The sequence below is a fragment of the Pseudophryne corroboree genome, chromosome 7 (assembly GCF_028390025.1).
Source record: "Pseudophryne corroboree isolate aPseCor3 chromosome 7, aPseCor3.hap2, whole genome shotgun sequence".
NCBI lineage: Eukaryota > Metazoa > Chordata > Amphibia > Anura > Myobatrachidae > Pseudophryne > Pseudophryne corroboree.
The window spans coordinates 406,967,930-406,987,543 of record NC_086450.1 but is presented as its reverse complement, the minus strand read 5'-3'; the positions used below and the strand labels follow the sequence as shown (position 1 = coordinate 406,987,543).

At 47.1% G+C, this 19,614-nt stretch overlaps 1 protein-coding gene across 5 annotated transcripts in view; it reads right to left on the bottom strand.

Annotated features, from left to right (window-relative positions):
- The window catches only part of IFT140 (intraflagellar transport 140), a 364,909-nt gene that overhangs the window by 55,476 nt on the left and 289,819 nt on the right, over positions 1-19,614 (bottom strand). The window lies entirely within an intron of this gene.

Below are 19,614 nucleotides of genomic sequence, written 5' to 3'. Positions count from 1 at the left end.
CACCCGGATATTGTGGGAATATGTACAGGATCACGTGAGGATAGGATAGCTCTTTATGCCGATGACATGTTGCTGTTTTTGCAGGATTACACCAGGTCAATGCCCATCCTGCTGCGTGTGATAGAAAGATTTGGAGATCACTCGGGCCTTAGAATTAACTGGCCTAAATCATACATTATGCCAGTCATAGGCCCCCCTCCTACGGTTTCCAAAATCCCCCTACCACTGTGTTGGACGGTACAGTTTAAGTACCTTGGAATCCAAATAACTAATGACCCTTCTGATTTTCTCCCACTGAATCTGGATCCGACCATGCAGTGGGTCATGGGCAAATCTAAGACTTGGTGTAAGCTTCCACTAACGGTCTCTGGCAGGGTTAATCTCATTAAAATGATTATACTGCCTAAACTCCTATATATTATTCTTCAATCCCCGGTATATATCTATCCAACATTCTTTAGAAAATTGAATAGCGTTCTGTCCTCACTGATCTGGGCTAATAAAAGACCTAGGATACAGTTAAATACTCTTACCAGACAGAGATCTGACGGTGGCCTGGCTCTACCTAACTTTCAGATATATTACTTCGCTGCTCAGCTGACTCATATCACTATATGGGCACAAAACTCTGAGACCGACTCTCTACATTGTGAGTTTATCCGTTGTTACTTTCCCTACCTCTCTCCTATGCAGGTGCTACTGAGTGGGAGCATAGCTAGGTTTCTTCCCCCTATCATTTTTCAGGCCCTAAAGATTTGGAGGGCCCTGAGAGACCTCCTGAGATATGACGACCTAGACCCGGATACTCCCCTGTGGTACTCTGACTGGCTCCCTGAATTGCATGCGCTTGAGGGGCGGGAGGTGTGGGCTCCTAGATCGGTGATCTCTGTCTCTCAACTTTATCTAGATACTACATTAAAATCCTTTCAACAGCTGAGGGATGAGTTTGACCTACCCAATTCCTACTTCTTCAGATACCTCCAGCTTCGTCATGCCCTCCAGACCCAATTTGCTGAATCACCCCCGCGAATCCTCCCATTTCCCATCAAGACATTTGTGACCACTTTGGGTCAGGCTAAGATGGTCTCACTTGCGTATGGATATCTTCTCACCAAGCTCCATGCGGACCCCTTGACGCGTCTCCGTGGAAAGTGGGAGGAGGATCTGGGTCCAATAAATGAGGAGGATTGGGTCCTCGCTTTAGAATACCCTGCTAAGGTTACTAAGTCCCTTAGATATCAACAGATTCAATTCTTCATTTTACACAGAACTTATATGACTCCAGCTAGACTGGCTACGTTTGGCACAGGCAGATCTCCTCTCTGTCCTAAGTGTGGGGGGGCGGTGGGAACATACTGGCATTTAGTGTGGGACTGTCCGAGGTTGGGGGTGTTCTGGTCGGGGGTCGGGTCAATTCTGGAGAGTACGGGGGTGCCTGGCGGACTGCTTACCCCACATTTCTGTATATTGGGAATAGGGTGCCTTGCTCCTGAGTCTGGTTCAATGGGTCTCTATGCTCTAAATGTATGTGCCTTGGCTAAGGTTTGCATTGCAAGAGTGTGGATGGCCCCTAAAGGACCGTTAATATCTGCACTTAAGGCCTTAATTAATGACACTATAATTAAGGAGAGATATGTTTACATGAAGCAAAACGCATCAGCTAAGTTTGAAAAAGTTTGGTCTCCATGGCTAGATTCCCCCCACTCTCATCCTGTTCCCCAAATATAGTAGACACTAAAGTGCAAGCATGTCAATAAATTACTATGACTGAAGTGTACTGAGACGATGACGGTTGGGCCCTGTGAGCCCACATGCTCACACACGTGTATGACTAGTGGAGCCCTGAATCAAAATACTCCTTAATTTGCCTCCCTTGCCTTTTTCTTTGGTTGTTTGTTATTTTTCTATAGTTTAGATTACGGGTTTAAAATAAGATTTTACTTACCGATAAATCTATTTCTCGGAGTCCGTAGTGGATGCTGGGGTTCCTGAAAGGACCATGGGGAATAGCGGCTCCGCAGGAGACAGGGCACAAAAAGTAAAGCTTTTCCGATCAGGTGGTGTGCACTGGCTCCTCCCCCTATGACCCTCCTCCAGACTCCAGTTAGGTACTGTGCCCGGACGAGCGTACACAATAAGGGAGGATTTTGAATCCCGGGTAAGACTCATACCAGCCACACCAATCACACCGTACAACTTGTGATCTAAACCCAGTTAACAGTATGATAACAGCGGAGCCTCTGAAAGATGGCTTCCTTTAACAATAACCCGAATTAGTTAACAATAACTATGTACAACTTATGCAGATAATCCGCACTTGGGATGGGCGCCCAGCATCCACTACGGACTCCGAGAAATAGATTTATCGGTAAGTAAAATCTTATTTTCTCTATCGTCCTAGTGGATGCTGGGGTTCCTGAAAGGACCATGGGGATTATACCAAAGCTCCCAAACGGGCGGGAGAGTGCGGATGACTCTGCAGCACCGAATGAGAGAACTCCAGGTCCTCCTTAGCCAGAGTATCAAATTTGTAAAATTTTACAAACGTGTTCTCCCCTGACCACGTAGCTGCTCGGCAAAGTTGTAATGCCGAGACCCCTCGGGCAGCCGCCCAAGAGGAGCCCACCTTCCTTGTGGAGTGGGCCTTTACAGATTTAGGCTGTGGCAAGCCTGCCACAGAATGTGCAAGTTGGATTGTGCTACAGATCCAACGAGCAATCGTCTGCTTAGACGCAGGAGCACCCATCTTGTTGGGTGCATACAATATAAACAACGAGTCAGATTTTCTGACTCCAGCTGTCCTTGCAATATATATTTTTAATGCTCTGACAACGTCCAGTAACTTGGAGTCCTCCAAGTCACTTGTAGCCGCAGGCACTACAATAGGCTGGTTCAGATGAAATGCTGACACCACCTTAGGGAGAAAATGCGGACGAGTCCGCAGTTCTGCCCTGTCCGAATGGAAAATCAGATATGGGCTTTTGTAAGATAAAGCTGCCAATTCTGACACTCTCCTGGCAGAAGCCAGGGCTAGAAGCATGGTCACTTTCCATGTGAGATATTTCAAATCCACCTTTTTTAGTGGTTCAAACCAATGAGATTTTAGGAAGTCCAAAACCACATTTAGATCCCACGGTGCCACTGGAGGCACCACAGGAGGCTGAATATGCAGCACTCCCTTAACAAAGGTCTGGACTTCAGGGACTGAAGCCAATTCTTTTTGAAAGAAAATTGACAGGGCCGAAATTTGAACCTTAATAGATCCCAATTTGAGACCCATTGACAATCCTGATTGCAGGAAATGTAGGAATCGACCCAGTTGAAATTCCTCCGTCGGAGCACTCCGATCTTCGCACCACGCAACATATTTTCGCCAAATTCGGTGATAATGTTGCACGGTTACTTCCTTCCTTGCTTTAATCAAAGTAGGAATGACTTCTTCCGGCATGCCTCTTTCCTTTAGGATCCGGCGTTCAACCGCCATGCCGTCAAACGCAGCCGCGGTAAGTCTTGAAACAGACAGGGACCCTGCTGAAGCAAGTCCCTCCTTAGAGGTAGAGGCCACGGATCTTCCGTGATCATCTCTTGAAGTTCCGGGTACCAAGTCCTCCTTGGCCAATCCGGAACCACTAGTATCGTTCTTACGCCTCTTTGCCGTATAATTCTCAATACTTTTGGTATGAGAGGCAGAGGAGGAAACACATACACCGACTGGTACACCCAAGGCGTTACCAGCGCGTCCACAGCTATTGCCTGCGGATCTCTTGACCTGGCGCAATACCTGTCCAGTTTTTTGTTGAGGCGAGACGCCATCATGTCCACCATTGGTCTTTCCCAACGGGTTACCAGCATGTGGAAGACTTCTGGATGAAGTCCCCACTCTCCCGGGTGAAGATCGTGTCTGCTGAGGAAGTCTGCTTCCCAGTTGTCCACTCCCGGGATGAACACTGCTGACAGTGCTATCACATGATTCTCTGCCCAGCGAAGAATCCTTGCAGCTTCTGCCATTGCCCTCCTGCTTCTTGTGCCGCCCTGTCTGTTCACATGGGCGACTGCCGTGATGTTGTCCGACTGGATCAATACCGGTTTTCCCTGAAGCAGAGGTTCTGCCTGGTTTAGAGCATTGTATATTGCTCTTAGTTCCAGAATGTTTATGTGAAGAGACGTTTCCAGGCTCGTCCATACTCCCTGGAAGTTTCTTCCTTGTGTGACTGCTCCCCAGCCTCTCAGGCTGGCGTCCGTGGTCACCAGGATCCAATCCTGTATTCCGAATCTGCGGCCCTCCAATAGATGAGCACTCTGCAACCACCACAGAAGAGACACCCTTGTCCTTGGAGACAGGGTTATCCGTAGGTGCATCTGAAGATGCGACCCTGACCATTTGTCCAACAGATCCCTTTGGAAAATTCTTGCGTGGAATCTGCCGAATGGAATCGCTTCGTAAGAAGCCACCATTTTTCCCAGGACTCTTGTGCATTGATGTACAGACACCTTTCCTGGTTTTAGGAGGTTCCTGACAAGCTCGGATAACTCCTTGGCTTTTTCCTCCGGGAGAAAAACCTTTTTCTGAACCGTGTCCAGAATCATCCCTAGGAACAGCAGACGAGTTGTCGGCATTAACTGGGATTTTGGAATATTCAGAATCCACCCGTGCTGTTTTAGCACTTCTTGAGACAGTGCTAATCCCATCTCTAGCTGTTCTCTGGACCTCGCCCTTATTAGGAGATCGTCCAAGTATGGGATAATTAATACGCCTTTTCTTCGAAGAAGAATCATCATCTCGGCCATTACCTTTGTAAAGATCCGAGGTGCCGTGGACAATCCGAACGGCAGCGTCTGAAACTGATAGTGACAGTTTTGTACAACGAACCTGAGGTACCGCTGGTGTGAGGGGTAAATTGGAACGTGGAGATACGCATCCTTGATGTCCAAGGATACCATAAAGTCCCCCTCTTCCAGGTTCGCTATCACTGCTCTGAGTGACTCCATTTTGAACTTGAACTTCTTTATGTACAGGTTCAAGGACTTCAGATTTAGAATAGGCCTTACCGAGCCATCCGGCTTCGGTACCACAAAAAGAGTGGAATAATACCCCTTCCCTTGTTGCAGAAGAGGTACCTTGACTATCACCTGCTGAGAGTACAGCTTGTGAATGGCTTCCAACACCGTCTCCCTTTCGGAGGGGGACGTTGGTAAAGCAGACCTCAGGAAACGGCGAGGTGGATCTGTCTCTAATTCCAACCTGTATCCCTGAGATATTATCTGCAGGATCCAGGGATCTACTTGCGAGTGAGCCCACTGCGCGCTGTAATTTTTGAGACGACCGCCCACCGTCCCCGAGTCCGCTTGAGAAGCCCCAGCGTCATGCTGAGGCTTTTGTAGAAGCCGGGGAGGGCTTCTGATCCTGGGAAGGAGCTGCGTGTTGCTGTCTCTTCCCTCGACCTTTGCCTCGTGGCAAATATGAATAGCCCTTTGCTCTCTTATTTTTAAAGGAACGAAAGGGCTGCGGTTGAAAAGTCGGTGCCTTTTTCTGTTGGGGAGTGACTTGAGGTAGAAAGGTGGATTTCCCGGCTGTAGCCGTGGCCACCAAATCTGATAGACCGACTCCAAATAACTCCTCCCCCTTATACGGCAAAACTTCCATATGCCGTTTTGAATCCGCATCGCCTGTCCACTGTCGCGTCCATAAAGCTCTTCTGGCCGAAATGGACATAGCACTTACCCGTGATGCCAGTGTGCATATATCCCTCTGTGCATCACGCATATAAAGAAATGCATCCTTTATTTGTTCTAACGACAGTAAAATATTGTCCCTGTCCAGGGTATCAATATTTTCAATCAGGGATTCTGACCAAACTACCCCCGCACTGCCCATCCAGGCAGTTGCTACAGCTGGCCGTAGTATAACACCTGCATGTGTGTATATACTTTTTTGGATATTTTCCATCCTCCTATCTGATGGATCTTTAAGTGCGGCCGTCTCAGGAGAGGGTAACGCCACTTGTTTAGATAAGCGTGTTAGCGCCTTGTCCACCCTAGGAGGTGTTTCCCAGCGCTCCCTAACCTCTGGCGGGAAAGGGTATAATGCCAATAATTTCTTTGAAATTATCAGCTTTTTATCAGGGGCAACCCACGCTTCATTACACACGTCATTTAGTTCTTCTGATTCAGGAAAAACTATAGGTAGTTTTTTCATACCCCACATAATACCCTGTTTAGTGGTACCTGTAGTATCAGCTAAATGTAACGCCTCCTTCATTGCCAAAATCATATAACGTGTGGCCCTACTGGAAAATACGGTTGATTCGTCACCGTCACCACTGGAGTCATCGCCTGTGTCTGGGTCTGTGTCGACCGACTGAGGCAAAGGGCGTTTCACAGCCCCTGACGGTGTTTGAGTCGCCTGGACAGGCACTAATTGATTGTCCGGCCGTCTCATGTCGTCAAACGACTGCTTTAGCGTGTTGACACTATCCCGTAGTTCCATAAATAAAGGCATCCATTCTGGTGTCGACCCCCTAGGAGGTGACATCCCCATATTTGGCAATTGCTCCGCCTCCACACCAATATCGTCCTCATACATGTCGACACACACGTACCGACACACAGCAGACACACAGGGAATGCTCCTAATGAAGACAGGACCCACTAGCCCTTTGGGGAGACAGAGGGAGAGTTTGCCAGCACACACCAAAAGCGCTATATATATATCAGGGATAGCCTTATAATAAGTGCTCCCCTATAGCTGCTTTGTTATATAAAAATATCGCCATAAATTTGCCCCCCCTCTCTGTTTTACCCTGTTTCTGTAGTGCAGTGCAGGGGAGAGACCTGGGAGCCGTCCTGACCAGCGGAGCTGTGAGAGGAAATGGCGCCGTGTGCTGAGGAGATAGGCCCCGCCCCTTTTCCGGCGGGCTCGTCTCCCGCTATTTTGAGAAATCAGGCAGGGGTTAAATATCTCCATATAGCCTCTAGGGCTATATGTGAGGTATTTTTAGCCTTTATAGGTACTATTTTGCCTCCCAGGGCGCCCCCCTCCCAGCGCCCTGCACCCTCAGTGACTGCCGTGTGAAGTGTGCTGAGAGGAAAATGGCGCACAGCTGCAGTGCTGTGCGCTACCTTTAGAAGACTGCAGGAGTCTTCAGCCGCCGATTCTGGACCTCTTCTGTCTTCAGCATCTGCAAGGGGGCCGGCGGCGCGGCTCCGGTGACCATCCAGGCTGTACCTGTGATCGTCCCTCTGGAGCTTGATGTCCAGTAGCCAAGAAGCCAATCCATCCTGCACGCAGGTGAGTTGACTCCTTCTCCCCTCAGTCCCTCGCTGCAGTGATCCTGTTGCCAGCAGGAATCACTGTAACATAAAAAAACCTAGCTAAACTTTCTCTAAGCAGCTCTTTAGGAGAGCCACCTAGATTGCACCCTTCTCGGCCGGGCACAAAAATCTAACTGGAGTCTGGAGGAGGGTCATAGGGGGAGGAGCCAGTGCACACCACCTGATCGGAAAAGCTTTACTTTTTGTGCCCTGTCTCCTGCGGAGCCGCTATTCCCCATGGTCCTTTCAGGAACCCCAGCATCCACTAGGACGATAGAGAAATATAAAAAATAAATGAGGACTAATATAGATGGGTGCGGATTTTGTAAGTCATGAAGGTTAGAGCATTAGGAAATCCTAGTATACATCTATACTGAAAATGTATTGATACTTTTTTGATGTAAGATATGTGTAAAACGCGACTTGACATATTTTGAATAGATGTAATGCTTGAGACATGATTATGCTCTGCAATGTATGTACCTTAATCTCCAGACTGCTGAATAAAAATTACTTTATAAAAAAAAAATATAAGACAGAAGAAAGAAACACTTCTGCTTTCTGTTGTGACAGCAAAGTGTACGCTGAAGAGGGCGAGGCCCTTGTCAGCACTGCTGTCAGCCAGATGAGAGAGTGATGGAAGGAGGTACAGCTCAAATAGAATATTTGGGATGATTAATACTACATAGCTTGATTGTATTAGTTCATTCAAAAGGCATCCCGATTTCATATATAACTGATCACCTCTGAATTTACTAGACAAATGTGCACAAGAACAGCAATGAATAAGCTAATATTTCTAAAAGAGGAACCAGCTAGGGTTCACACACTTTAGTTCAATTGTATATCCTAAGCATTGGTCATTCAGCATACAATAGTAATTCCAGTTAAATAGTCAGACAGGAGTAGCAAAATCTGTGGGGATAAACACGATCATATTCACCTAAAACACATTTAAATAATGGGTCATTAATAACAGGAAGACCCTGGTCTCTCACATAGGAATGTTAAAATTAAACAATGTTGCAGAAAAAATCATCAAGCAGTAAGTCTGCAGAATCAATTCAAAGGTTCATTGGTCGATGCAATAAGCCTATATCAATTCAACAAGAAGGTATCCACATATATAAATCCTTAATTATGCTCATTACATAGCACAGTACTGCAGAAGGTATATCATCAGAAATTGTTATACTAATTAATTCAGAGAATCATTCATCTTCTGCTACTAAAGCTGTAAATTAAGTCTGTAAAGATTCTGCCACATTAGATTACTGATCAATGATATAAACAATCATAAAACAGAACTTTTTATGGAGAAAAATTGCAACATATGTAGCAAGTGTAACAAAGCACCTCAATAATAATTTATTTATTTATAGGGACGGCAGGGAGATATTCTTAACTAGAATTAGTACTAGGCATATACGTTAATACATTTGATTATCAATCCTGCAGAGGGATATGTATACGTATAAATCCCTGATAATAGTCCTCAAGTATTGGCGTGAAATATGGGAGGAGGGAGGGGGAAACAAGGCAAATGCAGCCGTGGATGAGCACTAACAGGTGACACACATCACATTACCGATCGCCGCTCCAAACCAATTTGGATGCCGGCGTTTGTCAGTCTCCTCTGCTGCTCCGGCCCAGCCTGCTTCCACTTTCCATCACACACCTCTCACACGCGCCGAGGTGCAGCGGCCGCCCGGATCAAAGAGGGGGGGCGTGGCCGCACGACGTCCCTTGATGACGTCAGTCCCGACGTACGTTTCACCGCTGGGCTTGTTCACGGGAGGCTCCCATGAACAATCCCAGCGGTGAAACGTACGTCGGGACTGATGTCATCAAGGGACGTCGTGCGGCCACGCCCCCCCTCTTTGATCCGGGCGGCCGCTGCACCTCGGCGCGTGTGAGAGGTGTGTGATGGAAAGTGGAAGCAGGCTGGGCCGGAGCAGCGGAGGAGACTGACAAATGCCGGCATCCAAATTGGTTTGGAGCGGCGATCGGTAATGTGATGTGTGTCACCTGTTAGTGCTCATCCACGGCTGCATTTGCCTTGTTTCCCCCTCCCTCCTCCCATATTTCACGCCAATACTTGAGGACTATTATCAGGGATTTATACGTATACATATCCCTCTGCAGGATTGATAATCAAATTTATTAACGTATATACCTAGTACTAATTCTAGTTAAGAATATCTCCCTGCCGTCCCTATAAATAAATAAATTATTATTGAGGTGCTTTGTTACACTTGCTACATATGTTGCAATTTTTCTCCATAAAAAGTTCTGTTTTATGATTGTTTATATCATTGATCAGTAATCTAATGTGGCAGAATCTTTACAGACTTAATTTACAGCTTTACTAGCAGAAGATGAATGATTCTCTGAATTAATTAGTATAACAATTTCTGATGATATACCTTCTGCAGTACTGTGCTATGTAATGAGCATAATTAAGGATTTATATATGTGGATACCTTCTTGTTGAATTGATATAGGCTTATTGCATCGACCAATGAACCTTGAATTGATTCTGCAGACTTACTGCTTGATGATTTTTTTCTGCAACATTGTTTCATTTTAACATTCCTATGTGAGAGACCAGGGTCTTCCTGTTATTAATAACCCATTATTTAAATGTGTTTTAGGTGAATATGATCTTGTTTATCCCCACAGATTTTGCTACTCCTGTCTGACTATTTAACTGGAATTACTATTGTATGCTGAATGACCAATGCTTAGGATATACAATTGAACTAAAGTGTGTGAACCCTAGCTGGTTCCTCTTTTAGAAATATTAGCTTATTCATTGCTGTTCTTGTGCACATTTGTCTAGTAAATTCAGAGGTGATCAGTTATATATGAAATCGGGATGCCTTTTGAATGAACTAATACAATCAAGCTATGTAGTATTAATCATCCCAAATATTCTATTTGAGCTGTACCTCCTTCCATCACTCTCTCATCTGGCTGACAGCAGTGCTGACAAGGGCCTCGCCCTCTTCAGCGTACACTTTGCTGTCACAACAGAAAACAGAAGTGTTTCTTTCTTTCTTCTGTCTTATATTTAAAGTGGAAAATTATTTTGATATTCGATTTACTCCACTTTAAGACAGGTGATGGCTCTTTTTTCCAACACTCTCTCATCTGGAAAAGCCTGGGGCCAATTTATCCAGTGACGTGTAGCAGGCAGAGTACAGACAGCAGAAGTGGGTTCTTTCTTCCTTCATATATCATCTTTACTATTCAAGGTCGTACTATCCTGAAAGTAGCCCGATCTTCAATCTCGGAAGCTGATAGGATAGACCTGGCTAGTACTTTGAAGGGGGACCATTTAGGAATACCAGGCACTGTGGATATCATCAAGATGATCACCTATATTTTCATTTGAAAAACACTGGTGGAGCTGTTCTATGCTGCTCACTCTCACCATTTTAATCTATATTTCACCCTCTCATCTCTTATTTAGAAATTAAGATAGAGATTTCAATTACTTTGGACCGCATAGGTTGATATTTTAAAGGAACAGAATAAATGTTAAGTTTTAGATTATTCATTATCACATCATCTCATTGTATACTGTTTTGATTGATTGTCATTATTATTATTTTCAAATAAGAGTGCTCCCAAAAAGGGTTTCTTTTGTCTTTTCCTTTCCCATATATGTGTAGTTAACCTACAAAAGTGTTTTGGGAGCACCACCAATAAGGAAAGTGCTATCTAAAGATTTTGCTATTAGCAGTGTTTATATTGGTTATTTTCAGATTTGTTTATATTTAAGCGTGGCTTTATAGTGCACTGCTAGTGCGGAACTGACAAACCATATTACAAACATAGCCTTTATCAGAGTAGGGATGACTTCTTCCGGAATACCCTTCCCAGCTAGGATTTGGTGTTCAACCGCCATGCCGTCAAACGTAACCGCGGTAAGTCTTGGAACACGCAGGGCCCCTGCTGCAACAGGTCCTCCCTGAGAGGAAGAGGCCATGGATCTTCTGTGTGCAGCTCCTGAAGATCTGAATACCAGGACCTTCGAGGCCAATCTGGAACAATGAGTATTGTCTGCACTGTTTTTCGTCTTATGATTCTCAGTATCTTTGAGATGAGAGGAAGAGGAGGGAACACATAGACCGACTGAAACACCCATGGTGTCACGAGGGCGCCCACCGCTACTGCCTGAGGGTCCCTTGACCTGGCACAATACCTCCAAAGCTTCTTGTTGAGGCGTGATGCCATCATGTCTATTTGAGGAAGTCCCCAAAGACTTGTTATCTCTGCAAAAACTTCTTGATGAAGTCCCCACTCTCCTTGATGGAGATCGTGTCTGCTGAGGAAGTCTGCTTCCCAGTTGTTCCTTGTGTGACTGCTCCCCATCCTCGGAGGCTCGCGTCCGTGGTCACCAGAACCCAGTCCTGAATGCCGAACCTGCGACCCACTAGAAGGTGAGCACTCTGGAGCCACCACAGGAGAGACACCCTGGCCCTGGGGGACAGTTATTTTCTGATGAATTTGAAGGTGGGACCCGGACCACTTGTCCAGAAGGTCCCACTGAAACGTCCTCGCATGAAACCTGCCGAAGGGGATGGCCTCGTAGGTCGCCACCATTTCCCCAGTACTCGAGTGCATTGATGGACTGACACTCTTTTCGGTTTTAACAGGTCTCTTACCATGTTCTGGAGTTCCCGGGCTTTTTCCCTCGGGAGAAAAAGCCTCTTTTGTTCTGTGTCCAGAATCATGCCTATGTAAGACAGCCGAGTCCATGGAACCAACTGCGACTTTGGTAGATTTAGAATCCATCCATGTTGCTGTAGCACTCTCAGGGAGAGCGACACGCTTTTCTGCAACTGTTCCTTTGATCTCGCTTTTATCAGGAGATCGTCCAAGTACGGGATAATTGTGACTCCTTGCCTGCGTAGGAGCACCATCATTTCCGCCATTACCTTGGTGAACACCCTCAGGGCCATGGAAAGCCCAAACGGCAACGTCTGAAACTGGTAATGACAGTCCTGTACAGCGAATCTCAGGTATGCCTGATGAGGAGGATATATGGGGACGTGAAGGTATGCATCCTTTATGTCTAATGACACCATAAAATCCACCCCTTCCAGGCTGGAGATGACTGCCCTGAGCGATTCCATCTTGAACTTCAACCTTTTTAAGAACAGGTTCAGGGATTTTAGATTTAGAATGGGTCTGACCGAGCCATCCGGTTTCGGGACCACAAATAGGGTTGAATAGTACCCTTTCCCCTGTTGTGTTAGGGGAACCTTGATAATCACTTGCTGTTGACACAGCTTTTGAATTGCAGCTAAAATTATCTCCCTCTATGGGGGAGAAGCTGGTAAAGCCGATTTGAAGAATCGACGAGGAGGCACGTCTTCGAATTCCAGCTTGTAGCCCTGGGATACAATTTCCATCGCCCAAGGATCCACGTCCGACTGACCCCAGACGTGGCTGAAGAGTCGAAGACGTGCCCCCACCGGTGCGGCCTCCCTCAGTGGAGCCCCAGCGTCAGTAGCGGATCTTGCCATGGGCAAGCAGGACTTTTGCCCGGGGAGCCGCCTTCCGGAGGGCGCTGGCGCCATCCGGAGGGCGCCACACCATGGCAAGATACACCACTGCTGTGCCCTCCGCTGCCCGCTGTGTTCCCCGGCTGTACGGCTGTGTCCCCTGTGAAGGGAACTAGACGCTACGCGTCTAGTTTCCCTTCGTGGAGAGGACCTTTGGCTGTGCGGTGTGCGATGACGTCATTGCGCACTGCTCAGCATTTAAGCGGCGCTACTACTGTACAGGGGGCGTAACTGACCACGCCCCCTGTATTAAGCCACGCCCCCATTTCCGCAACGGGGCGCAGAGAGGGCTCGAACCGGCCCTGCCCATCATGTGGTGGATTTAGTAGAAACCAGGGAGGACTTCTGTTCCTGGGAACTGGCAGTAGCAGGCATTCTTTTCCCTCTACCCTTACCTCTGGCGAGGAAGGAAGAGCCCCGACCTCTTCTGGATTTATGCGACCGAAAGGACTGCATCTGATACTGTGGAGTTTTCTTTTGCTGTGGGGGAACATTAGGCAAAAAAGTAGATTTACCCGCGGTAGCTGTGGAAACTAGGTCCGTGAGACCTTCCCCAAATAAAACCTCACCCTTGTAAGGTAAAACTTCCATATGCCTCTTTGAGTCTGCATCACCCGTCCATTGGCGGGTCCACAGTGCTCGCCTAGCCGAGACCGCCATCGCGTTGGCCCTTGAACCTAGAAGTCCGACGTCTCTCTGAGCGTCTCTCATATATAAGACTGCGTCTTTGATGTGACCTAAGGTCAATAAAATGGTATCCCTATCTAGGGTATCAATATCAGCTGACAAGGTATCTGTCCAAGCTGCTACTGCGCTACAGACCCAAGCCGATGCTATAGCTGGTCTGAGTAAAGCACCAGTATGTGTATAAATTGATTTTAAAGTCGTTTCCTGCCTGCGATCAGCAGGATCTTTGAGAGCTGCCGTGTCTGGGGATGGTAGCGCCACCTTTTTGGATAAGCGCGTCAAAGCCTTGTCCACCCTGGGCGAGGACTCCCACCGTACCCTGTCCTGTGCCGGGAAAGGATACGCTATAAGAACTCTTTTGGGAATCTGCAGTTTTTTTTCTGGAGTATCCCAAGCTTTTTCAAATAACGCGTTTAGCTCATGAGATGGGGGAAATGTTACCTCAGGTTTCTTTTCCTTAAACATGTGTACCCTTGTGTCAGGGACAGAGGGGTCATCTGTGATATGCAAAACATCTTTTATTGCAATAATCATATAATGAATACTTTTGGCCATCCTTGGGTGTAGCCTGGCATCATCGTAGTCGACACTGGAGTCAGAATCCGTGTCGGTATCAGTGTCTGCTATTTGGGATAGGGGACGTTTTTGAGACCCTGAAGGGCCCTGTGACACCGTCAAAGCCATTGATTGACCCCCCGTATTATCCCTGGACTCTGCTTTGTCCAATCTCTTATGTAACAAGGTCACATTTGCATTTAAAACATTCCACATGTCCAACCAATCAGGTGTCGGCGTTGCCGAGGGAGACACCACAATCATCTGCTCCACCTCCTCTCTAGAAGAGCCTTCCGCCTCAGACATGCCGACGCAGGCATACCGACACCCCCCCACACACAGGGATTGTATGTATATATATATATATATATATAATAAGAATTTACTTACCGATAATTCTATTTCTCGTAGTCTGTAGTGGATGCTGGGGACTCCGTAAGGACCATGGGGAATAGCGGCTCCGCAGGAGACTGGGCACATCTAAAGAAAGCTTTAGGACTATCTGGTGTGCACTGGCTCCTCCCCCTATGACCCTCCTCCAAGCCTCAGTTAGGATACTGTGCCCGGACGAGCGTACACAATAAGGAAGGATTTTGAATCCCGGGTAAGACTCATACCAGCCACACCAATCACACCGTACAACTTGTGATCTGAACCCAGTTAACAGCATGATAACAGAGGAGCCTCTAGAAAAGATGGCTCACTACAGCAATAACCCGATTTTTTGGTAACAATAACTATGTACCAGTATTGCAGACAATCCGCACTTGGGATGGGCGCCCAGCATCCACTACGGACTACGAGAAATAGAATTATCGGTAAGTAAATTCTTATTTTCTCTAACGTCCTAAGTGGATGCTGGGGACTCCGTAAGGACCATGGGGATTACACCAAAGCTCCCAAACGGGAGGGAGAGTGCGGATGACTCTGCAGCACCAAATGAGAGAACTCCAGGTCCTCCTCAGCCAGGGTATCAATTTTGTAGAATTTTACAAACGTATTTGCTCCTGACCAAGTAGCTGCTCGGCAAAGTTGTAAAGCCGAGACCCCTCGGGCAGCCGCCCAAGATGAGCCCCCTTCCTTGTGGAGTGGGCATTTACAGATTTTTGGCTGTGGCAGGCCTGCCACAGAATGTGCAAGCTGAATTGTACTACAAATCCAACGAGCAATAGTCTGCTTAGAAGCAGGAGCACCCAGCTTGATAAACAGCGAGTCAGTTTTCCTGACTCCAGCCGTCCTGGAAACATATATTTTCAGGGCCCTGACAACGTCTAGCAACTTGGAGTCCTCCAAGTCCCTAGTAGCCGCAGGCACCACAATAGGTTGGTTCAGGTGAAAACGCTGAAACCACCTTAGGGAGAAACTGAGGACGAGTCCTCAATTCCGCCCTGTCCGAATGGAAAATCAGATAAGGGCTTTTACAGGATAAAGCCGCCAATTCTGACACGCGCCTGGCCCAGGCCAGGGTCAACAGCATGACCACTTTCCATGTGAGATATTTTAACTCCACAGATTTAAGTGGTTCAAACCAATGTGACTTTTGGAACCCAAAAACTACATTGAGATCCCAAAGTGCCACTGGAGGCACAAAAGGAGGCTGTATATGCAGTACCCCTTTACAAACGTCTGAACTTCAGGGACTGAAGCTAGTTCTTTTTGGAAGAAAATTGACAGGGCCGAAATTTGAACCTTAATGGACCCCAATTTAAGGCCCATAGACACTCCTGTTTGCAGGAAATGTAGGAATCGACCCAGTTGAATTTCCTCCGTCGGGCCTTACTGGCCTCGCACCACGCAACATATTTTCGCCAAATGCGGTGATAATGTTTTGTGGTTACATCCTTCCTGGCTTTGATCAGGATAGGGATGACTTCATCCGGAATGCCTTTTTTCCTTCAGGATCCGGCGTTCAAAACCGCCATGCCGTCAAACGCAGCCGCGGTAAGTCTTGGAACAGACAGGGTCCTTGCTGGAGCAGGTCCCTTCTTAGAGGTAGAGGCCACGGATCCTCCGTGAGCATCTCTTGAAGTTCCGGTTACCAAGTCCTTCTTGGCCAATCCGGAGCCACGAATATAGTGCTTACTCCTCTCCATCTTATCAATCTCAGTACCTTGGGTATGAGAGGCAGAGGAGGGAACACATACACTGACTGGTACACCCACGGTGTTACCAGAGCGTCTACAGCTATTGCCTGAGGGTCCCTTGACCTGGCGCAATACCTGTCGAGTTTTTCCCAACGGTTTATAATCATGTGGAAGACTTCTGGGTGAAGTCCCCACTCTCCCGGGTGGAGGTCGTGCTGAGGAAGTCTGCTTCCCAGTTGTCCACTCCCGGAATGAATACTGCTGACAGTGCTATCACATGATTTTCAGCCCAGCGAAGAATCCTTGCAGCTTCTGCCATTGCCCTCCTGCTTCTTGTGTCACCCTGTCTGTTTACGTGGGTGACTGCCGTGATGTTGTCCTACTGGATCAACACCGGCTGACCTTGAAGCAGAGGTCTTGCTAAGCTTAGAGCATTGTAAATGTCCCTTAGCTTCAGGATATTTATGTGAAGTGATGTCTCCAGGCTTGACCATAAGCCCTGGATATTCCTTCCCTGTGTGACTGCTCTCCAGCCTCGCAGGCTGGCATCCGTGGTCACCAGGACCCAGTCCTGAATGCCTAATCTGAGGCCCTCTGGAAGATGAGCACTCTGCAACCACCACAGGAGGGACACCCTTGTCCTTGGTGACAGGGTTATCCGCTGATGCATCTGAAGATGCGACCCGGACCATTTGTCCAGCAGGTCCCACTGGAAAGTTCTTGCGTGGAATCTGTCGAATGGGATTGCTTCGTAGGAAGCCACCATTTTACCCAGAACCCTTGTGCACTGATGCACTGAGACTTGGCTCGGTTTTAGGAGGTTCCTGACTAGCTCGGATAACTCCCTGGCTTTCTCCTCCGGGAGAAACACCTTTTTCTGGACTGTGTCCAGGATCATCCCTAGGAACAGAAGACACGTCGTCGGAACCAGCTGCGATTTTGGAATATTGAAAATCCAATCGTGCTGCCGCAACACTACCTGAGATAGTGCTACACCGACCTCCAACTGTTCCCTGGATCTTACCCTTATCAGGGAATTGTCCAAGTAAGGGATAACTAAAATTCCCTTCCTTCGAAGGAATATCATCATTTCGGCCATTACCTTGGTAAAGACCCGGGGTGCCGTGGACCATCCATACGGCAGCGTCTGAACTGATAGTGACAGTTCTGTACCATAAACCTGAGGTACCCTTGGTGAGAAGGGTAAATTTTGACATGAAGGTAAGCATCCTTGATGTCCCGAGACATCATGTAGTCCCCTTCTTCCAGGTTCGCAATCACTGCTCTGAGTGACTCAATCTTGAATTTGAACCTCTGTATGTAAGTGTTCAAAGATTTTAGATTTAGAATCGGTCTCACCGAGCCGTCCGGCTTCGGTACCACAACAGTGTGGAATAATACCCCGTTCCCTGTTGCAGGAGGGGTATCTTGATTATCACCTGCTGAGAATACAGCTTGTGAATGGCTTCCAAAACTGTCTCCCTGTCAGAAGGAGACATCGGTAAAGCCGACTTTAGGAAACGGCGAGGGGGAGACGTCTCGAATTCTAATTTGTACCCCTGAGATATCACCTGAAGGATCCAGGGGTCTACTTGCGAGTGAGCCCACTGCGCGCTAAAATTCATTGAGACGGGCCCCCCACCGTGCCTGATTCTGCTTGTAAAGCCCCCGCGTATACTGAGGGCTTGGCAGAGGCGGGAGAGGGTTTCTGTTCCTGGGAACTGGCTGATTTCTGCAGCCTTTTTCCTCTCCCTCTGTCACGGGGCAGAAATGAGGAACCTTTTTGCCCGCTTGTCCACGAAAAGACTGCGCCTGATAATACGGCGTCTTCTCATGTTGAGAGGCGACCTGGGGTACAAACGTGGATTTCCCAGCTGTTGCCGTGGCCACCAGGTCTGAAAGAACGACCCCAAATAACTCCTCCCCTTAATAAAGCAATACTTCAAAATGCCGTTTGGAATACGCATCACCTGACCACTGACGTGTCCATAACCCTCTACTGGTAGAAATGGACAACGCACTTAGACTTGATGCCAGTCGGCAAATATTCCGCTGTGCATCACGCATATATAGAAATGCATCTTTTAAATGCTCTATAGGCAAAAATATACTGTCCCTATCTAGGGTATCAATATTTTCAGTCAGGGAATCCGACCACGCCAACCCAGCACTGCACATCCAGGCTGAGGCGATTGCTGGTCGCAGTATAACACCAGTATGTGTGTAAATACCTTTTAGGATACCCTCCTGCTTTCTATCAGCAGGATCCTTAAGGGCGGCCATCTCAGGCGAGGGTAGAGCCCTTACAAGCGTGTGAGCGCTTTATCCACCCTAGGGGGTGTTTCCCAACGCACCCTAACCTCTGGCGGGAAAGGATATAATGCCAATAACATTTTAGAAATTATCAGTTGTTATCGGGGGAAACCCACGCATCATCACACACCTCATTTGATTTCTCAGATTCAGGAAAACTACAGGTAGTTTTTCCTCACCGAACATAATACCCCTTTTTGGTGGTACAGGTTGAGTATCCCATATCCAAATATTCCGAAATATGGAATATTCCGAAATACGGACTTTTTTGAGTGAGAGTGAGATAGTGAAACCATTGTTTTCTGATGGCTCAATGTACACAAACTTTGTTTAATACACAAAATTATTAAAAATATTGTATTAAATGACCTTCAGGCTGTGTGTATAAGGTGTATATGAAATATAAATGAATTGTGTGAATGTACACACACTTTGTTTAATGCATAAAGTTATAAAAAATATTGGCAAAAATGACCTTCAGGCTGTGTGTTTAAGGTGCATATGAAACATAAATGCATTCTGTGCTTAGATTTAGGTCCCATCACTATGATATCTCATTATGGAATGCAATTATTCCAAAATACGGAAAAATCCGATATCCAAAATACCTCTGGTCCCAGGCATTTTGGATAAGGGATACTCAACCTGTACTCGTATTATCAGAAATGTGTAAAACATTTTTCATTGCCTCAATCATGTAACTTGTGGCCCTACTGGAAGTCACATTTGTCTCTTCACCGTCGACACTGGAGTCAGTATCCGTGTCGGCGTCTATATCTGCCATCTGAGGTAACGGCGCTTTAGAGCCCCTGACGGCCTATGAGACGTCTGGACAGGCACAAGCTGAGTAGCCGGCTGTCTCATGTCAACCACTGTCTTTTATACAGAGCTGACACTGTCACGTAATTTCTTCCAACAGTTCATCCACTCAGGTGTCGACCCCCTAGGGGGTGACATCACTATTACAGGCAATCTGCTCCGTCTCCACATTATTTTTCTCCTCATACATGTCGACACAAAAGTACCGACATACAGCACACACACAGGGAATGCTCTGATAGAGGACAGGACCCCACTAGCCCTTTGGG